General features: G+C 41.4%; 1 protein-coding gene across 9 annotated transcripts in view; it reads right to left on the bottom strand.

Annotated features, from left to right (window-relative positions):
• The window catches only part of ATP10B (ATPase phospholipid transporting 10B (putative)), a 458,548-nt gene that overhangs the window by 296,736 nt on the left and 139,592 nt on the right, over nt 1-22,220 (bottom strand). For 5 of the 9 annotated variants that reach the window (XR_003853353.1, XM_029583376.1, XM_029583377.1 and 2 more), the window contains exons 2-3: nt 13,660-13,866; nt 8,016-8,071 (exon numbers count right to left, since the gene is read on the bottom strand). The gene's annotated coding sequence lies outside the window, so the exon portion shown is untranslated. Of the gene's footprint in view, nt 1-8,015; nt 8,072-13,659; nt 13,867-15,847; nt 16,009-22,220 lie in introns of those variants that run through there. The other 4 variants (XM_029583380.1, XM_029583379.1, XM_029583381.1 and 1 more) reach the window with 2 other exon arrangements.

Genomic DNA, 22,220 nt, shown 5'->3' with positions numbered 1-22,220 from the left:
TTTGCTTTTACTTTTTTTCCCCCTCTTCCTCCTGAAATGAATTCAGTGTTTCACTCTCCAGAGTTCTACATCCTCTCTGTGCGGATTATCGGAGTGGAGAGCAGCCAGCTGAGAACCAGGGAAGCCAGCGTTGAAGTCCTGCTTCTTTCAGAGATGCTCCTTGTGATGCTGGGCAAGTCACTTCATTCTTCATTGCCTCAGGTACAACTTGGACTGTAAGTCCCGATGGGCAGGGAAATAACTACTACAGTACCTGAATTGTAAATCACATTCAGCTCAGACTTGGAAAAGGTAAACAATCAAATCCAAATTTCAGCTATATTTTGTTGAATAATTCAACCTGATGGCATTAAACACACCTCAAAGTGGAAGACCAATTAGAGATGTTGTCGATGGGGGGCAGCATTGTGATTGGTGCTCAGACTGAATGGGCTTTTTATTGAGCCCTGTTTCATTCAAAGTTGCAGGAAGAAGCCAGAGTACAGAAGATACAATTCTTCAGCAAGTAATCTCTTGCATGAAATACTTTCTTTATATAGTAAAGCACAGCGCTGCACAAGCACTGTGAATTAGCAGTAACCGCCAAATATTTGCTACAGAAGTGAGAGGAGTTCTCTCGGTCTTAAATTTACAGGGCGTGCATGGTCCTAACCAGGCAAAGCTACTGGGAATAGCTTCAGCCTCCATAGTATAAGCTGTTGCTTTAAATACAAGGAAAGTAATTAAGGCAAATCGGTACACTGAAAAGTAATGTTCCTTGACAATTATGGTCGGATCTCAGTATCTCCTGCCACCCACATGCAGATGTACAGATTCTGCTGCCTTCCTAGCCACCCACCTCTCAGCATGCTGCTGCTCGGAACCCTAGAGTCAGCGATGCAACCCCTCCATCCTTTTCAGATAAAAGTCACTCCTTTCCCTGTAGCTCAATTAAGCATTTCTTCTACAGTGCTATTTTTGAATACAATGCCTTTTTTCATGCTTGGTGTGATTTTTAGAAAATTGCCTTGCAAATGGAAGAAAATCCACACAGATATTTCTCTGTGGTGCATAGATTTCAAGCTTCTTAAGCAATGAGCAAACTTTGCAGATTTATTAACCAGGTTGCAAACTATACAAAAATCTCTCTATAGCAAGAACCAGCATGCTTTCTGTCACATATTTCTGCAATAACCGTAGGACAAAGTGTGGCAATCAATGGCTATTTTAGAAATTATCATGATAGGGTAGGAAGCATGTGGCACTCTGCTTGCTATTACCATGTGTGTATAGGTGTCAATTTTCAAAGAGTTTAGATGCCTAACTTTGGAGGTTAGGCACCTAAATTACTCCCTTTGAAAACTAATTAGGGCTCAAGGCTTTGGGGGCCTAATTCACTAGGTACTTACATTTGTGTGTCTATATAGTGGGTAGCTACAGGGGCGGAGTTAGGGAAGGAAGAGAAAATTAGGCACCTGGCCCTGATTTTTCAGTATTAGGCACCTAACTTAAGGCCTTATTTACTAAGCATTTTTCCAATAGAAACAAAATAAGAGAAAACTTTTAGCAAGCAGGCTCCTTAGGAAAATAAATTGCAGGCCCAAATTTAGATCCCTAAGTTTTAATTTCCTAAATTAAGGTGAAATTCTAGATGAAAACTTAAGAGGGTAACTTTCAAACATATACCTGTGTATACGGCCATGCGTAGACGTATGACAGTATTTAACCCACGTGTATCATTTACACGTGTATTAAAAATACACGTATCTTTATCCTGCGACATACATGCGTATGTATGCTTATGCATTCAACAAGTGTACTTTTGCTACCTATTTTAAAACTATTTGTGCATATATTTTACATGCGAAAATAAAAGTTGGACTTACTTGTATAAAACCTGATTCACACATGCAAGTCGGTTAGTTTCCATTATGCATGCATAATGGAAACTAACCAGTTTACCAATTACTGCACCAGTTTGCCCAGTCCTCCTTCAGATTATCGAGACCCTCACTGATTCTTCAGCCTGAACTCCTCCCCACTTCACCCAGATCTCCCATCCAGCCAATAAGACACAATAAACAAGTCTGATATCAATTATGCCAGATAATTAGCAGGTGTAAAATTATGCGAGCGAGTTGCCAAATGTATGCCCATGGCTTTTAAAATAGCAACTCATGTACACAACTTTTGGCCCCTGCACCAGAATTCCCCTAGACTGCTCTCCCTTTTCACACGCAAATACAAGTGCACGAAACAAAGTATGCACACGCTTTTGATTTTTATAAAATATCAGTTACGTGGTGCAGGCTTCTTATGCATATATGCTAATTTTTATGTATGTGAGTCTTTGAATATTTATCCGTTAGGTCCCTAAATTCAGCTGAAAATCATCCTGAATTTAGGTGCCTAAAATGAAGGCACTGAGAATTTTTTGAAAATTAACCCCATAATATCTTATATAAAGGAGGTCTATAGGATCAGGCAGAATGACCACCTATAGCATTCCAGTGAAGTACTTACCCTATTTAATGTATTCATTTGTAATTTTATATTTCACTACCTCCAGCACAACTTCAGCAGGGTGGATTACAGAAACACCATTTACAGCTTACATAAACATGACAAAGTCCACCATGAGCACTAGTAAAATCAAATGATAATCTATAAAATTATTAAAACAATATACTAGCATCAGGAAGATGGATTACAGAAATGCAGAGCTGAACAATCTTTGGTTATTTTACGTGACTATCATTTGTATGTATTCACTGATTAGCATTTATTCAGAGTATTTGATATATGAACCTTTTTTAGCAAACATGCATCAAGCCATCTTTCTGCTTGTACATCTGTCCAGAGGCACGATAACTTTTCCTAAATGGGCTTGATCAGCTGGCAGCTCAATGTGAATGTCAACTATGTTCCTGGCATTTACCCTGTCATAGGGCAATGTTGAAAAGCACTATAAGTTCCATGCATAGGCATGGCTTTGACTACCATTTTGGTCCTGATTATCTTTATAATATTCCTATTTTATATCTGTTTTATATACTATGTATGGAAAGATAGATACAAAAATAGAACTGAACAATCCAATCTCAGAGACCAGCAACTGAGTGTAAAAAAAAAAAGAAAGTCATTCTAATTAGAAAGCTGAGTAGATAGAACCTTGAAATCAAGCAGCATGCACAAACTTAGAAGCAGTGACATGCTATTGATTCCTATTTAAAGTGCTCTCACCCTCTCAGTTCAGCGCTTTTTATGTTCACTTAGCATGCTTCCAGCACATCGCTGCATGAACCCCAGGGTCCCTCGTTGCCATCCAGGGAACTTCTGGTGGACAGAATTTAAGAGAGTACACAATAGCACAGAGTATCTGTAATTTTGGTCCTTAATTATAATTATAACCTTCCTTATAGAACAAATAAGAGTGATGTTGGGGATATTCCAAGCCTTTCCCCTTTTTCTCATTTTTTTTTTTTTAGGGCACAGGCTTATAGGATCTCTTACTGTGTTAGTAAAGCAATCCAAGCACATTGTGCAGACTGATGAGTCATTGTGCAGAAGACAATCATAGGATTATATAGATATGTGCAATGGTTAACTTGAGTTATCCACTGAAGAGAACCCTATCATCCATGGAATGAGGAGAAAGGGTAGTACTGCTTAAAAGAAAACTATTGATGCCGTGCACTGTTCTGTAGATATTAATTTCCATCTAGTATCAGAAAAACATTGCTACATAAGAACATAAGAAATTGCCATGTTAGGTCAGACCAAGGGTCCATCAAGCCCAGCATCCTGTTTCCAACAGAGGCCAAACCAGGCCACAAGAACCTGGCAAGTACCCAAAAACTAAGAAGATCCCATGCTACTGATGCCAGTAATAGCAGAGGCCATTCCCCAAGTCAACTTGATTAATAGCAGTTAATGGACTTCTCTAAGAACTTATCCAAACCTTTTTTAAACCCAGCTACACTAAGGGGTAGATTTTTAAAAACTGCGCGATCGCGTACTTTTGTTTGCGCAGCAGGCGCAAACAAAACTACGCTGGATTTTATAAGATACGCGCGTATCTTCTAAAATCCTGGATCGGCGCGCGCAAGGCTGCCGATTTTGGGCAGCCGGCGCGCGCCGAGCCGCGCAGCCTGTCTCCGTTCCCTCCGAGGCCGCTCCGAAATTGGAGCGGCCTCGGAGGGAACTTTCTTTCGCCCTCCCCTCACCTTCCCCTCCCTTCCCCTACCTAACCCACCCCCCCGGCCCTATCTAAACCCCCCCTTACCTTTATCCACGGATTTACGCCTCCCGGAGGGAGACGTAAATCCACGCGCGCCGAGACCCGACCCGGGGGCAGTTCCGGAGGGCGCGGCCACGCCCCCGGAACGCCCCGGGCCGGCGCAATGCCCCCAGTCCTGCCCCCGAAACGCCTCGCCCCGCCCCCAAAACGCTGCGTGGATCGGCCCAGCCCCTGACACGCCCCCTTCCAAAAACCCCGGGACCTACGCGCGTCCCGGGGTTCTGCGCGCGCCGGCGGCCTATGGAAAATAGGCGCACCGCAGGGCTTTTAAAATCCGCCCCTAACTGTACTAACCATATCCTCTGGTAACAAACTGCACAGTTTAATTGTGAATTGAGGGAAAATGAATTTTCTCCGATTAGTCTTAAATGTGCTACTTGCTAACTTCATAGAGTGTCCCCTAGTCCTTCTTTTATCTAAGTCATTCTTTTGTACATTCTTTAATCAGCTTCATGAGATACCCTTGAAGTTTTGGAAGCAGTCATATTTGGATCAGCGATACAAATTCTCACATAGAATGGAATCTGTTTGATTCATGCAACTGATGTGATACTGTGACATCAAACCAACAAACAGATCCAATAACTAAGAGGTTATTTGTGATTCTCCTTTCAACATGGGCAAACAGTTCAAAGAAGTCCAAAAATATCTCAGTAATATTTGCCCTGCATTTATTAAAATGTAACTATTTACTATGTGTATATTTTAAATGCTACACAGTGTACACACTGGGGGTAATTTTCAAAAGGAGTTACATCCGTAAATGTAGCTACTATTGTAGCAATTTTCAAAAGCCATTTACTCAAGTAAAGTGCACTTATGTGAGTAGATCCTATAGACAAGTCAATGGCATATATTGTAGCAATTTTCAAAAACCCACTTACTCAAGTAAAGTGAATTTACTCCAGTAAACCTGGTTTTTACTCGAGTAAATGCTTTTTAAAATCAGGCCCACAGTCTAGACATTTCGGTATTTGGGCCATTAAACCTTAAAGACTGCTCCATTCTGCGAGGACTAAGACCAGCGCTGCTCCTCCTGCCCAAAGACTTGACTATTAAATCATGTTTGCTCAACGCCGTCTTGTTAACCCATATGATTGATTGACTTGCTCGATCATTCTTTGCTCCAAATGCTGCTGGGAACCAATCTGGACAGCAGAAAAATGATTCTACAAAACAGAGGCTGATATACAAGAGAACAGCAAAGAAAGGCATATGTCTGCCTCACGAGAGGTCAAAGTATTACATGAATTGTGCAAGGGAGTCGGGGGGACTGCTTCCAAATAATAATGATTCAGAGAGAAATACTGCCTGTGACAAGCAGGCAGGAGAGAGAATCAAGCAGGGATGTATACACTGCTACTATCTTTAAAAAAAAAAGAAAATAATCTTAATTACTGCATATTTGTTCCTTATGCTAGGCACATAAGGAGATGGATTTTTTTTTCCCTAACAGCTCAGTAGGGGATGTGCATGGAGAAAACGTTTGTTTCATTTCATTTCCCATTTAATCTGTTTTGTTTTACAAAGTATACCGATTGTTTGCATGCACACAACCGAGGTGAATTTCAAAAGACGCACGTGTGAAAAATAGCACGTGCACGCGTAAAATGGCCCATACAGGAGCATACGGCATACATCAGGGAGCACGAGTAACTTTGCAAGTGCAAAAAATGAGGCGCGCCAGGGGCATTCCAGGGAGGGACCGGCATTTGCATGCATACAACGTGGCAAAGTGACACTCATAGGTCTTTTACTTGCATAGAGTTACTCCTGCTCAGTATCTGGTGCGAGTGACTGTAAACATTTCACAAGTGAAAAAATGACGGTGGGGGGGGGGGGCCTCTGGATGAAATGGGGGACTTCAGGCTGAAGGGTCTTCACGAGCTGCAGATGGACTGGGCGAACTGGTAGACTAACTGATAAAACCATGGCAGCACACGTTATAAAATTCCTTGACTTGCAAGTGTAAAATAGACTTATGTGGAGGAAATGTGTCTAAATAACATGATTAAAATCTATTTGCGTATCCCCAAATTACAGGTATATCATTTGCATACACGTATCTGGTTAAGTGGCACGTTGGCTGCTATTTAGATGGACAAATTTGAACTTATCTGGATAAATAGGGCTTTATTTATTTATTTATTAACATTTCTCCAGCTATCTTACACGCCTAGATAAGTCAGATGGACAGGTAGCACTTTTCAGACTTATCTAGCTAAGTGCTGATACTTTTTCGGACACGTCCAAACTTGCACAGCTTGTGGTTTATACTTGTGAGCATGCTTGGCATGTATATTTATTTATTTATTTATTTACGGGTTTTTTATATACCGAGGCACGTTTGCAAAACATCACCTCGGTTCACAATGTAACATAACTGAGCAACAGGCTTTACAATAATAAAGTTTTTTAACAGGGAGGGGGTAAACATGGACAGGAGTAGATGATATGAGAATTATATACATATATACATGTTAGTTTTTACAAGGGCGTTCATCAATGTAATCAGGGTAATTAGCAGGGGAAAGAAATAAGGGAGGGGAGGGGGAGAATATTCACAGTGGGTGGGAGGAGGGGAGAGTAAGTAGGAAGGGCAAGCGTCAGTCGGGAGGTCATGTCGCATCTTTGGAAGGAGTCAATTCGTTAGTCCGGGTACGCTAGTTTGAACAGCCATGTTTTAAGATTGTGCTTGAATTTTTTGTGGCAAGGTTCCTGGCGTAGTTGAGAAGGCATTTTATTCCAGTGGGTAGTGCCTGTAATGATGAATGATCGCTCTCTGAAGGTGGTGTGTTTCATGAGCTTAGGAGAGGGAGTCTGAAGTTTGGCCTGGTGATGCGTTCTTGTGGGTCTGGTCGGAGTGTGAAGCAGGAGATGTTCTGGGAACCATTGCATGTCATGGTTATGAATGGCTTTGTGTATGAGCGTGAGTACATGTACTCGTATTTTATACCTGTACATATAATTTGCGCACAAGTTATAAAATACCGTAGTAAATTTTCATGCAGCGTATATGTGTGTATCTGGGCGCATGCAAGCTGTTTTGAAACTTATTCTCTATGGGGCAGATTTTCAAAGGCTACGCGAGTAACCTGAGAAAATCTGCCCTCGCGCACGCCAAGCCTATTTTGAAAAGGCTCGGCGTGCGGGCAGGCGTAACTTTTGGAGTAAAGGTGGGGGGGGGGGATTTAGTTAGGGATGGGGGTGGGTTAGATAGGGGAAGGTGGAGAGGCAGGAAAAAAAGTTCCCTCCAAGGCCGCTCTGATTTTGGAGTGGCCTTGGAGGGAACGGGGAAAGCCATCAGGGCTCCCCTTGGGCTCGGAGCACGCAAGATGCATATGTGTGCACCCCCTTGCGCGCACCGAGCCTGGATTTTATAACATGCGTGCGCATGTTATAAAATCTGGCATAGATTTGTTCGCGCCGGGTTGTGCGAACAAATCTACGCCTGCACGTAGATTTTAAGATTTGGCCCTATATTTTTAAAAAACAAGTACATTACTAAACTGTGTGAATAGCACACATTAAACCAATATAAACAATATTGTTGATGCTTTCATGTCATTTTAAAGGACAGCACATCCCTACAAAACTGTCAACATGTAGGCCACATATCCCCAGATAAAGAAATAGAAACCAAGTTAATTTGTTTTAACTAACAAATTGAGGGACAGTGAGTAATTATCTCACTGTTAACCAATAGGAAAATAGAGTCCTGAAAAGTCGTACTTACAGAGTGCACTAGGAGATGCTATGAATCCTTATTTGTCCAGGTCTTCAATAACAAAACTGTGAAAAAACAAAAATGCAAGACATTACTAATCAATAATAATAAACAGCATCAAGTCACTCCAGGTCATCCCTCATCACATGACTTGGCCATGAAAATATGTTTACACTGCATTAGGGATCATTATTGTATTTGATTTTCTACAATTATAGTTAATTTTTGAAAATCAATAAAGTTCACACATTAAAGATCTTGTATTTTACTCACTCTGGCCTCAATTCACTCAAATTTGGGTCTTAGAAAAATTTCTGGCATTGCCTTCAGTCAATGAAAATAATTTCATTGTATGAAGGTGGCTCTTAGGCCCTGCCTGTTTTGGAAAAAGCTAAATAAAATCCCTTGATATTAGTTCTTAGATCCAGACCCAGTCTGAATCAGCATACTAAAATATTGGCTTCATTACATGATGATGACTCTTCTGGCATCACCAACATTTTGAATTGGGCTGAGGAAATGTAATGAACATTGCTCATTCCATGAGCGCAGTTCAAACCAAGGGCAAGAAGCTAAAACAGCTTGCTTACCCTCAAATCACAAAGACTGCCTCATTTAAATATGTTCTACTTATGCATAAGCATCAATAGGGAAGAAAAGAAAAGAAAGGAACCTTTCCATTGATGGAAGCAAAAGCAAAATCATAATTATTAAAAATATTTATAATCCCACCTATTTCCAATTCTAAGCAAGTCACAACTGTAGCTATAAACAAACATAAAACAGTAAACATAAAATCAATAAAATATAAAACAATACATAAAATTAAATAGATGGCAGTAAAAGACACTGCTATAGAGGAGTTGATGCTATACAGGGGTTAGGGAAGACTCCCTTAAATGTGAAAAACAGAAAAAAATTCTCTCAAAGCTCGTTGCACACATTACCTAGCTGTCGCTCCTTTATGAGCAGCACCACACATATGGGAGGTTTTCGCCTTTCATACATAACACCCTGACATTGAACTTGTCTGGCAAAAGTTGCCAGGTGGGCGTTTCACTTGAAAGGGTTGCTGCAGATTCCATAGAGTTCCAGAAGGTGACTACAGAGTAACCATCTGACGAGCCACCATGTACTGAAGGCACAGGAAAGGCCAGGAGACATGGTAGCACGCAAGCATAAGGTTCAGAATAACTTTACTCAGGTCACTGAGACAGGGAAAGCAAACTGCAGGGAAAAATGGAATAACCGAAATGAGCTTCATGAGCTTGCGTATGTTCTGGGTTTAGCCAGTACCACGCTTTTGCTGCCACCACAGACGACTGGTTTTTGTATGATGAGAGGACCCTCATGCATTGCTTTCATAAATTTGGGGGGTTTTTTTGGTGCCCTGAGACTAACCTGATCTTTCCTTCTTCTCCTGTCACTCATTTTTCTTGATTTTCTTTTCTAAACCATACTTTTTTTTTTAGTTTTCTTTGCTTCATTTCCTTTTATTATGTCTTTTTGGCCTGCAAGGACTGTCTTCCATTTTCCATTAACCTTTTATTCACTGTTTTTTTTTATACTCTTGTTTTGCTGTCTCTCTCTTAATTCAGTGGTCTCCTTGCCTTCTCTTTTTTTTTTGACTCATCTTCTGAGAAAGTCTCTTATTTTCTACTCTCTCCCTCATGTTGTCTCGTTGCCCTGCTGAGATTCTCTATTCTCTTTTCTTATGAGTCTACTCTTACCCTTTTCTTTCCCACTTCCCTCTGCCTATTTTGAACCTTTTCCTTTGTCTGCTGTGCCCTCATCTCTCTCCCATCAAGCACCCCATTTCTCATGTTCCCCCATGTTGTATTCATAAAAGAAAAATGAATCATTTTTATGTCCACTGACCCTCCCCAACTCAGTCTGAGGGAGGAGCAGAACAGCACATGTGAAAGTGAAATGTTCTTCTTACACACATTGTGCATCGAGGAAGGGAATCTTTAAGCTTTGTTGGGGTATTGAGGGACTTTCTATATACAGTGGACCCTTGACTTACAAACTCAATTTGTTCGCAAGGGCTGGTTGAAACTCAAGTTGGTTGTAAGTCAAGACTATTTTTCCCATAAGAAATAATGGAAATACCCATAATGCGTTCCGAACCTCCCAAAGCACCCCTTACCTAACATTTTCATAATAAAAAGGGTTGAACAATATGTCTAATTTACCAGAAACACCAATACGTTTCCTAGTGTACTCACCAAAAAGTTATAAAATGTGCCTAGCCTACCAGAAACAATTCATACTGTACTCACCATTCAAGTTGACATCTTTGGCTTGCAAGAAGGGAGGAGAGGGAGGATTCCCCCTCCCCACCCCCTCAGAGCACATCTCTGGCCCCCAAACACTCATTCCTCCCTTTCTGTGCTACACTCCCTTTCTGCTGCTGCACAGAAGCTTCTTGGTCATCAGTGATGCTGTTGCTTGCTGCAATGCCATGCCGGGTCTGCCTACGTGCTCCTGTGAACAATTGCAGTTCTGGGTGTGCCCGAGATGGACAGGCCTCTTCGGCAGCAGCAGCAGCCAATCACTGTAACAGCAGAGCAGAAGTCCCACCCACCAAGCCCAAAAAAATGCGATTGATAGGAAAAAACGCCCAATCAGAAGCAACCGCACACGCACGAGCGGATACACATGGCCTTGGCCGGCATTCAGGTTGTAACTCAAGACTAAAATTTTGGTTGTAACCCAAATTGTTCGTATGTCAGGCCAGTTGTAGCTCGAGGGTTCCACTGTAATGACTGCTGTTTTCTTCTGATTGACCCATGTGTATCATAAAAGCTAGAACATTTTCTGGACTGCTGCTCTTTAGGCGATACACCCTGAAATTTCAGGTCACGCTCAAAAGTTCCCACTATGTTAATCTGAAATTCAACTGTCATGTCAAAGAAGACTCTTTAAGATATGCAGGGACCCTTTGACTCTACTAATTATGATCTCTGATACTGAGAATGTTCCAGTACAGATTGGAAGCTGTGGTTTGAGGTTCTGCCATGAGGTGGTTGTGCATAACCTTCAAAGGAAAGCTCTTATTGTAAGTTTTCCTACAGTGGGGAGGTTAGCTCCTACCTCTGAGAGGAGAGAGAGAATTCTAAGCTTTCCCCTAGTGGAGAAGGAGCTATGGAAGCTGGTGCTTGTCTTCCCCCTGTAGAGCAGGAGCAGTTCTTGAGATGCTCCTGATAGAAGAAGGAAGCAGTTTGAAGTTCCACTTGTAGAAACAGTGAGAAAGAACATGAGCTTGGAATTCCACTCAGCAAGGGGTCCTGAGATTGACTTGAAAGGCATTAGTCCTAAGAACAAGATAGTTCCTGGACCTAAGTATGTTAAAAGCCAGAAAGAAAGTGAGAGCTGCTGCAACAAACAAAGATCTTCCAATATTCAAGGTCTTTTGTAGAGGAGGATTATGGAGAAAGCTGTGCCGGCTTATTGATGCCTGCCAGCAGTTTCAGTTGGAATGTGCAGACCAAAGATTTTCATTTTGTTATGATTCATTTTTGTAGGGTTTTTGTTGTGGTTTTTTTTTTGTTTGTACATTTTGCTTCATTTTTTCGTATTTGGAGGGTGGTTTGCATAGGTTTGCAGTTGCATGCAAAGTGGTTTTTTTTGTGCATGCACACACAAACTTCCAGAAACAAATGAAAATAAAAATTTGTATTCTTTTCAGAAGCACTGCCAATCCAGTTTATTCCATTTGGAGCAAACTGAAAATCAGGTGTTTAATTCTCAAAAAAGCATTTGTTTCAAACGAACGCACATTTCTAAGTTTTAGTGAGTAAAATTTAAGTAGACAAGTCATATTAACTGTGATGCTCTTCTGTAACCTATTTCTGTAGAAGAGAATTGTACCTGAATAGTTTGTTGTAAATATTTTCATTATTATAAATGTATTCAGTAAAGAGACTTTTTTTGGGGGGACCACAAAATACAGTGTGCTGTAAATTATTTTGGAGAAAAAATGACAGCTGATGATATATTCTCTACCTGTGTCCCATTTTACCAGAGAGCCTAGCAGAGAATTACTATATCGCCCTATAACAAGAACCTCATATTATAAATGATTTTCTGTGTGATTGATGAGCCAGGAGGTTATAAATATATTCTAGCTATTCACATATCATGTATCATGACCACAATCTGTCTATATAATTCACAAATGTTTGCTCATCTGTCTGTCCATCACACTTTTTCAGGTACTTCTAGATGGAATTAAAGTCTGAAATTCAGCACACATATAGAAGATGGTGAATTAGGGCCTGGGAAATTCGAAAATCGCTGAAGCATGGCATGGCTATCGGTTCATGGGTGCTTTTCCCTCCAAAATTTTCCCATCAACAATAAATATGAATTTGAAAATGCCACGAGGTACAACAATGAAAAGGAGAGCTCTTAGCCTAATTACAGCTGCCAGGGAAAGGAAAAGATGGTAAAAATAAGGAATATCTAAAGGAATAACAGCAAAATAAATGCAAAAGCACATAAACATGCATATGCAAATGAACAAACGAGAAGAACAAAGAAACATACAAGCATATCATATTATTAGGGAATAGGATGAAGCTATCTTCCACTGTATTTAGGATATGTTGATATTAAGTCAATTACTGGAATTAAAATCCTGGGCTATGGTGTTACAAGGATCTACAGACCCTTGCAACACCGCCCCCCCCCCCCCCCAAAAAAAAAAAAACCCACCCTGAGTTGAAAGTTCCCCTCTTACAGTGGGAGATATATAGAGTGTCAGATTGTTTCTCTCTCTCCCTCCCCCCATCTCCAGACTTGCGCCTCATCAGGACCAGTAGTAAAGTTACGCAGGTAACTGGGCGCGCGTTGCCATGTTCAGCTTTGCAAAATTCAGGGTTACACGTGTAAGTCTTGGCTCCACCCCGGAATGCCCATGCCCCACCCCTTTTCTGCCTCCTTATTTCTTGATGCACGCACAGGTACGTACTCGCGTACCTCCCGGCTTCTTAAAATTCGCGTTGCTCATGCATGTATGGGGCCATTTTTGCAGGAGCAACACCTAAAATCTACCTGATAGATAGCACCTACTTTACAAGCAAAAATCTACCCCCAGTCACAAGTGACTATGTGTACTTCGCTCTCACTGCAATTTTGAAAGGGAAAGTAGGCGCCTATGTTCCCTCTAAAAATTGGTGCAAAGCCGAGGGATAAAAAGCGTGCACAGACTTTGTCTCAATGTGGGACAGTTTGAAAATTGCACCTTAAATTTCCCTTTTCGTTCCAGAGGATTTACTTTAGTCTAATGACAGGTTGCAAGAGCAGGGATGGCCTGGAAACTGTTTAGGGGTTTGCTGATCACAAAATACAAACATGAACTAAGATCCCACGTAATGTGTGCCTTATAAAGTCCCAGGATCGGCCAGGAAGCCAACTTTGGATATTTTCAAAGTTCCTCCTCCCTAACCTAGGTGGCTGGATCTTATCTCCAAATTGATGAAACCTATCTGCCCAGTAAAAACATATGATTGTCACTGATGATGCTTCAATGCACTGGAAGTGACCTGGGCTTTGCAACCTTTGAGCTACAGAAAGGGAAAGGTATCATGTTTGTGATAGAAGGAGACAAAGCTATAGAGAAAAGGAGATTAGATTTTAATTAACTTACAAAATAACTGTGAGCTTAGGCTGGGATAGATCTTCCTTTGCCTCCTACTCCTTCTGGGACCGCACTCTTGAAATAGTATAAGGATGTCCCGATGGGTTGCTTGCAAAGTTCAGAGTAAGTTGCTGTGGAGCAGCAGCATTAGGCATCTCTACTGACTCTGGGACTGGATATCAGTTGGCTGAAGGACCTGAAGCTTCTGGGTCTGAACTACAAGCAATAGAAAGAAAAGAGGAGCAGATTATAGGACTAACATCAACTGAAACTGATAGGGAGTGGAAAGAAAGGGATAGAACTAATACCTACATCATTACATCTTTTTCCATCTTCTTATATTCTCTTTTCCTTTTCCCAAATCTACTTTCAAGTTCCTTATTTCCCAACCCTGCTTCCACTCTTTCTCATTCCTTTCTTCCCCCTACCCTACCACTCTTTTACGTTTGGCTGGCTATATTCACCCCCAATGCCAAGGCCAGGATGCTGCCATCTCCCACTCTGGCCACTAGGCACACTCTGCCCTCACTTCTTGGCCCCGTGGTGGGAAAACCTTGCTGGCGCACTACTGATAATGTCGGCGGGGCTGGATATTTAAACACCAGCTGTTCTCTAGCCAGACGCATCAGCAATGGGTCTCCTGATTTGCAGTGCATGTTGGCTCAGCACTGGCTCGACCTTGCCTTGCTTGCCTCATCTCTCCAGTCTGTCCTGCCTTGTCTTGTCCAGTTTGGCCTTGCCTTATCAGTCCCTCTTGTCTCATTCCTGTCTTCTTCTCAGACTGACTTCTGGATCTAACCCTTGCCTGGACATGGACTCTTCTTGCTTGCTGCCTAGCCCAGACTTTCTATCATTCCATGCCCTGAGAGACTCTCACCTAAGTCCTACCGGTCCCTGGAACCCAAGGCTCTACTTGCAGTGAAAGGGGTTAGTAAAGGTGAAGCTCCTGACCAGTCTCGCCCCAGGGAACATCTGCCAGCTGTTGGGGTGGGCCTAAGGGGTTCACTTTCTAAGCAGTGCCACCCACAACACAGCAACAAAGGTCCACTTCCATTACACACACCTTCTCTAATTCCCTCCATTCCTTTCTTTCAATTCCTGCCTCCTTCCCATCTCTACTTTCTTTACTACCCCTTTGCCTTCCCCCCTTCCTCTACCCTTTATATTCCTTTCCCCCTTATTCCTAGTCTCTATCCCCTCCCTCCTATCTTTGTTACTCTACCCATCCTGCAAATCACTCTCTCCCCTCTGTTTCCTCTTCCTTCACATGCCTTTTCTTTGCTCTGACTTGTTTCCCTCTTCTCCTCCCCTTCTTGCATTCAGTTTTCTCCTTATTATTTTCCTTTGCCCTTCTCTTATTGTTTAATCTTCCATTTCCACCTTTTCTTCTCTTTCTCCTCACTTTATTCTCCCCTTTTCCGGTTTCCTCTTCCCCTCACCTGTCCCTTATGTGCATTCTTTCCCCTCACCTTTTCTCTCTTTTTTCAACATTTCCTCACCTTCTCTTCCTGTGCATCCCCATTTCTCTCTGGTTTGCTTCCTTCTTATCCACCCCTTCCCCTATATTTCTTCATATTTTCATTCCCCTCCTTCCTTATCTCTTCTTTCCCTTAGTCCCACTTTCCTATTCATTCCTTCCCTAAACCATATCAATCTCACTTTTTTCACCTCTGTTTCCTTCCCCATTACTATTTTTTACCTCCCTGTTATCTTTTTTATTCTTCCCCTTCCCTTTACCCCTTCCTCTTTTTTTCCTTCCTTTCCTAACTTATCCCCTTCCAGTCCCCCTTCTACCCCTCACAGGAACATAGAATATGACAGCAGATGAAGACTGTAAAGACCATCCAGTCTGTCCAATTTACTTGCTGGGGCAATACCATGGTCCCCAGCTGATCCCTGGCTTTCCTTTACTTCTTTGTAACTAATGGTCTTCTTGGATTTTGTACTTTTGAGATAGTTGAATGGCTCTTATTTACACTCCTGTTTTCCCAACTCCATATCTAGGTCCTTAACCCAATTTATAGGGCTTTCAGTGCATAATCCACACTATTTTGGTTGCCTTTCTCTGGACTGCCTAAAATGTGTCTATTCTTTCAGAGATATGGCCTCCAAAACTGAACATAATATTCCAGATGAGGCGCAGCAACGTCCTAAATACCTATAGGTATGTTCACCTCCATTTTCCTACCAGTTATACCTTTTCCTATGTCCATTAGCCTTCTTCTGACTTTGGCTTCTACTTTGTTGTATTGTTTTACAACTTGACATCACTGGATGTAATCACTCTGAGGTTTCTTTCAGAACAGTAGATATATTTCTTCTTCTCCCCACTCCATGACTATCCTTTCTTCTCTTTGTCTCTCCTTCCAATTCACCTTTTCCCAACTCATGGGGAAGACAGAAAGAAAGGAAAGTGAAGAGGGCATGGATACTGGAACAAAAGGGGGAAGGTACAGAAGAGAGCAAGGAGATGGGAAAAGAGGAAAGAAGAAAAGGGAAGAGGTAAAGATAACCAGAAGAGCGGGAAAGGAAGGACAGGGCAAGGAAGGTAAAATGAAATAGAAGGGAATTGGGGAGTTTGGGGAAAAGCCTGAAGAGAGAAGGAATTAATGAGAGGGTGGGTAGAGGTGTAGAGTGCAGAGAGGGAAAGTGTGACAAGAAATGGGAAAAAGAAAAAGGTGATGTGGAGGTGATAAGAGAGGAAAGTAAGGGGTAACAATGGGAAGGCTAAAGCAAAGAGAATATAGAAATAGAAGGGTCGACTAGAGAGGGTGAGACAGGAAGAAAGATGAAGGAATAGGCAAGAAGACAGCATGGAAAGAGGAGGAGAGAACGAGTAAGGGAAGAAGAGGAGGTAAGGAAAGCAGGAATAAGAGATGGTAGAAGGTGCTGTAAGTGAAAGGATGTATGATAGAGGCGGGGAAGATTAAAGGAGAAGGGAAGAAGAAATCAAAAACAAGAGGGAAAGGAGGATAAGGATGAGAAGGATGATATGGAAAAGGAAGGGGGAGGAAGTTACATCAATTATTATTATCAAATGAGGCAGAAATTTCAGTTTGAACTTAATCCTACCCAGCACTCTTCTCTTTCTTCTGTTGCTTCTGGTTTAGTCCTAGAGGTGTCAAAGTCCCTCTGGCCCCCCAATATCTCATTCCAGTTTCAGCAGAGGTGCTTCCTGCTCACTGCCCTCCTCTGAAATGCTGCTGCTCCCAGCTGACTTCCTCCTTTATATGCAGCCTTTGTGACATCATCATGACATCACAACAGAGCAGGAGAGACCACCTGACAGAGTCTGACTTAGGAGTTAAGAGGCTAAGGGGATGTGGTCCCAAACTGAACTCACAGTTATCCAAGTAAGTTAGTTAAAATAAATTGGAAATTAACCCTGATGTATCCTGCCCTCTAGTTCCCCGATCCACTTTCTGTACAGTTCTGTTTACTCTTTCTTTGACATGAGCATTGGCCTCTCATCTGTCTGAGCTAACTGTGTGTAAATTCTAGACTCATTTCCTACATCACAATTCTCTGAGTTGCTAACAGTTACAACCTTAAGTTCTGATTCTTGCGTTACCGGGTAGGACATAAACTTTCTGATTACTACTGGGATAATACAAAATTACATTGAGAGAGATCTTAGGTAACTCCTTTTTTCAGATGCCAACCAGTCGGGTTTTCAGGATATCTGTAATAAAATACGGATGACATAGATTTGCACACATTGTAGGAGAAATTTGAGCTCCACTGCAATCCCAGAGACCTGACGACAGCAGCTGCCTCTTTACTTCCAAAATACCGCAGAAACAGCCAGTCTCAATTATTCTCCTTCTAGAGAAAATCTCAGCAGGTACTGCAGCACTCTGCCATTTCTAGGTGACACCAAAAAGCTGCAGTTTTTCCCTAGTCTTTTTGCTGTTTTGGGAGTTTTATAGGGTGTTACAATCAATAGTTTACTTCCTGTGGTGGCGCACGACACGCCGTTAACAACTAAACTGGGCAATCACGCAAGCGTGATCCATGCAGTTGAGGAGCAAAATGTTAAATGGTCCTATTGCACCACTACAGAACAATTCTGTTTTAATGATTTCACTGCCAGATATCTGTAGGAAAATCTAACAAATGATTAATCCATTTACAGACAAAACCACATTTCTGCTCTTTTGGATTTGACAATGATTCTGCTAGTTTTTCAAATAAAAGGGCTGCACTTTAGTTCGGTTTCTCGTTTCTCTACATCTTTAGCAATGCTAACCTGGCCAGTTTTTCCATCTCTCCTTTGTGAGTGGGCATACATAATCCATTTCCTCCCCCTACACTCCTGAGAATCCATTTAATGAGCATCTTAAACTTAGGACAATAAAAGCAAAGTTTCTAAGTTTCTTCTCTCTCAGAAGATTTGTTGGCTCTTGGCCTTTGCTTCTTTTCTTCTTAAGACAGCACGTGAGCAGAGTCTACCAAAAAGTCAGTTATGAAGAAATGCTCAGCACTTAGCTCTAAAGGGGAAAAGTAAAATAATAAAAAAAAAAAGCTTGCATCCATTAATAGTGAAATCTATGGAAATTTAAGAGTGTTTACAGAAGAATATCTCTGGAACAATTTGTCCTCCCGATAAATGACATATACTTTACTGACACATGGCACTTGTTTTGTAGGATAAATAGTTCCAGAGATGATATCTGAAAAAAACCCTTTCTCAAGCTAATCTATTAGTTCTGAAAAACTCTGAAGCAGCTCCTGCCAGAAAATATTTCCTCCCAATAGTATTTATTTTCTTTCTTGTATATTCTGCACGTTCAATAGTTCACAGCAGATTACATAAGTACATTCATAGTATAACAAACCTAAATGAGTGCTTTACAAACATTATAGCTAATAAGAGCCAAATGAGATAAAAATTCCTAAAAACACACAAATAAAATAAATTATGATAAAATGTGTTAATGATAAATAACTAAAGTAATACAATAATAAAACATAGTAGAAGATATAAATCTAGATAATATCAACCTTATCTCACATACATTTTTAAGTGCTGTAAAACCTTGCACAAGAACATGTTACACTGCTCATAAGCCATAAACAGACACATTACTGTTCTCCATACGAATCTGAAGGTCCCTTCTTAACTTCCTCTGAAGGTTTTCTGAAAAAAAACTATGGGACTGATTTTCAAAAGCATTTACACGTATAAATGCACTTTACCTATGTAAGTGGCGTTCTAAAAATTGCTACAATATATGCCATTGAATTATCCATAGGATTTACTTGCGTAAGTGCACTTTAAACACGTAAATGGCTTTTGAAAATTAATACAATAGTATGCTAGGTATATGTACGTAACTCCTTTGAAAATTCACACGTCTTTAGGGACTTCCTGAGTTGCTTCGTTTTAGTCAATGATAATAACATAAGAAGAACATAAGAACATTCTGGCAATGTATTCCATAGTGTTGGGCCTATGAGTCAATGAGAGGAAGCGGCCTATAGGTTGGCAACTCCAAGAGTGATTTCCCTCCTGGTCATAAACTCTTAGTGGAATATAAATTTTCACTAGGGCATTAATCCATGGAGCTTCACTAGTGTTATTTATTTCAACAGCTTATGGATTATCATTGTAACTTTATATATCCTCCATTCTACTGGCAGCCAATGCAGATCTTTCAGCACTGGTATGTGACCAAATTCTTTTTTACCAAGTAGGATACTTGTTTGTCACTGTGTTTTGAACTATTTGTAAATCCTTAATTGTTACTGTTGGGAGGCCATGCAATAGTGCATTGCCGTAATCAACCCCTGAAAATATTAGTGCTTGAAGCACCGAAAGGAATCCCTCATCTGGAAGCAAATGCTTCGGCCTTCATAGCATCTGTAGTTTAACAATTGACACCTTTACTACTGATTTTACATGCAGTTTCATTGATAACTCCCTGACTAGGATTTCACCTAAATTCTGTGCTGGCAAGCTAAGTGGTAGCTGAGAATTTGCAATCTTAAAATGTATTTGATCATCAGGTGATGAAAACCCATTTTAAAAGTATGATCTCAGTAGTTCTTTTGCCCTATCAGAGCCAGTATTCTATGAGCTCTGTCAGAGAGAGAGATTTTAGGCAGTCCTGGATTTCTAACAATGCCATCCTGAGGCATTTCGATAGGGGCAGCCGATTTCAGCGACTGCAAATACCATAATGCATTGGGACGGAAGTTCAAAAACCAGGACTGGTTGCAAGTCTCCCCCTCTTGGTAGCTCTACAGTTTTCTCAGAGGACACAATGGAGGCAAAAGGGTGAGAAAACTGGAAATAAACCTGAAAGCTGTAGCAGTGCACGTGTAATCAGATGCTACAATTCCATGAGGGTTTACAATGGATGCTTGACTTCCTGTACAGCACCCAAGCAGTAGTCCATCTGCTAAGGCTGCCAATGCTCCAGGATTATCCTGGATTCCCCAGGAATTAAAGGTTAACCTCCAGGATACTGCTGCAAGCAATGCTGAAAAACCTCCTTACAAAAATCCCAAAGTATGAACACTGAATGGTGCCTCAGGTTTATTCTATCTGCTTCTCCTTAATTTCAGCTTTTTTTTCTGGGCACGCGTTCTGCAGGATCAGAAGGCAGCCCAGGCCATACTCCTCCTCACTGTTATCTGTTTATTTCAAACTGTATAATAAAGTAATATTCAGGTACAAAATGTGAATGTAAGGCACAGCTTCTCACGTCTAAGCTCTTTTATGAAAATGTGAGTTTAATCATTTATCTCTAGGTGTTAACTCCATGCAAAGTATAAATCCAAAATAATTCTCTCTAATAATATCTGTTATCTTTCATTAGCACAATTTTCTTTTGCTTGTTTCAATCACATAAGCCTTAATGATCATACTGAATGATTAAACTGCCTACAATGTATAGCCAGAGGAATCAGCTTTTCTCTTTTCCTGAGCAAACTGATAATATGGTTGCCGTGTTAGTCTGCTTGACTATGTTGACCCTTCTCTTTCTTTTCCTGGGCACTCTTGTACTCCCAAATCTACATTTTTAACTTTCTCGCAGTTATCCCTACATATAGTAAAGAAAAACCACCTGACACTGAAGAGTAGAAATCAAACTCTGTGTCATATAAACCTGTTTCTAATAGAGATACTGCTTCCTGTTCTGGGACCTTTGAATAATTCACATGCAATTATTCATAATATTTTTTAAAAGCTGCCTTCTCCCTGTCCAAAAACACCTCCACTAAGCAGTATAGAAAAGAAAAGCCAACTACCCCAATGCAGTTTTGCATACAGTGAATTACTGTGTGGTGCACGTTTCTCTCTTTACTCCTGAGCACTGTGGCTACAACTTCTCCAGCTCCTATACTGAGTGGCAGTGGGCGTAGCCACGAGTGGGCCTGGGTGGGCCATGGCCTACCTCCCTAACCTTGGGTACATAAAATGATGGGAGGAATTTCCCTATGTGTGGAAGGGTCCATGTCCCAAATTTATGTAGTGAGTTCAAATATGTGGCTCATGAGGATAGTGGACCTGATGGGGACAGTGGAAGGAATGTTTTTCCTCTAGACTGAGCAGGGAGAGCCATCACCCTCTTCCTCTCCATGAACCCTGAGCCCAGACCCACCTCTCTGGTGCTGGTAGTGCACTGTATAAACTCACACACCATTTCCAGATAACCAACAACTTCCAACTATATTTCTGGAGATAACCAGCACTATTTACAGGACAATAATCGGGCTGATTTATAAATAATGAACGCATCAGAGGTCATAAGAATACAAATAGTGCGGGCAATGTCCTTTTATCTGCATACAAATGGGGCTCACATATTGAAAGCACCTTTAGCTTAACAGTTAGTTACCCATTACCCCAAATCTTTTACTCCTTCAATCACCACTTAATAGGAATATAAAATTACATTCCTCTTCACTATTAATATCTTAGTAGCTCCACTGGGCCCCGGTCACTACTCATTCTTTTTCCAAGCTCATCACTCATAACAATATTCACATCGAAAGGGGACATAAGATGTCCTCTTAGGTCTCCTCACAACTCCCCGATTCTCCACATCTTCCCTTCTACTTTGTTTCTGCTTCTTGTACCCAGCAGCACGTAGGTTTCCCCAACTTCCCTCAGCTATGTATGTGGCATGTGACGCCCTTCCCTTGGAGTGCTCCATCTCCATCCTCCGTCATTCTCTCAAGGGAAGAGATCATACTTCTCCAACCATTTCTCTTCTGGTCATTTCCTTGGGAGGAGGAAAAATCTTCACTCCATGGCCTTTGGCCTCTCTCCTTGAGGGGAATAACCCTGCAGGGCCCCATAACAAACTGGGGTGGTCCCTGGGTCCACTAACCCTCAGGTGGCTACTCCAGGCCACTACATGCTGTAGGTCACTTCCTCTGCTAGCTCCACCCTAGAAAGGATGGGAACAAAAGGGCTGGAGACTGCCAAATCCTCCCACTTTTATAACTCCTGCTCAACCATTTCTAAGGACATAAGAACATAAGAAATTGACATATTGGGTCAGACCAAGGGTCCATCAAGCCCAGCAGCATCCTGTTTCCAACAGTGGCCAATCTAA

The sequence above is a fragment of the Rhinatrema bivittatum genome, chromosome 18 (genome assembly GCF_901001135.1).
Source record: "Rhinatrema bivittatum chromosome 18, aRhiBiv1.1, whole genome shotgun sequence".
Taxonomy (NCBI): Eukaryota; Metazoa; Chordata; class Amphibia; order Gymnophiona; family Rhinatrematidae; genus Rhinatrema; species Rhinatrema bivittatum.
This window is presented reverse-complemented; position numbering and strand designations above follow the sequence as displayed.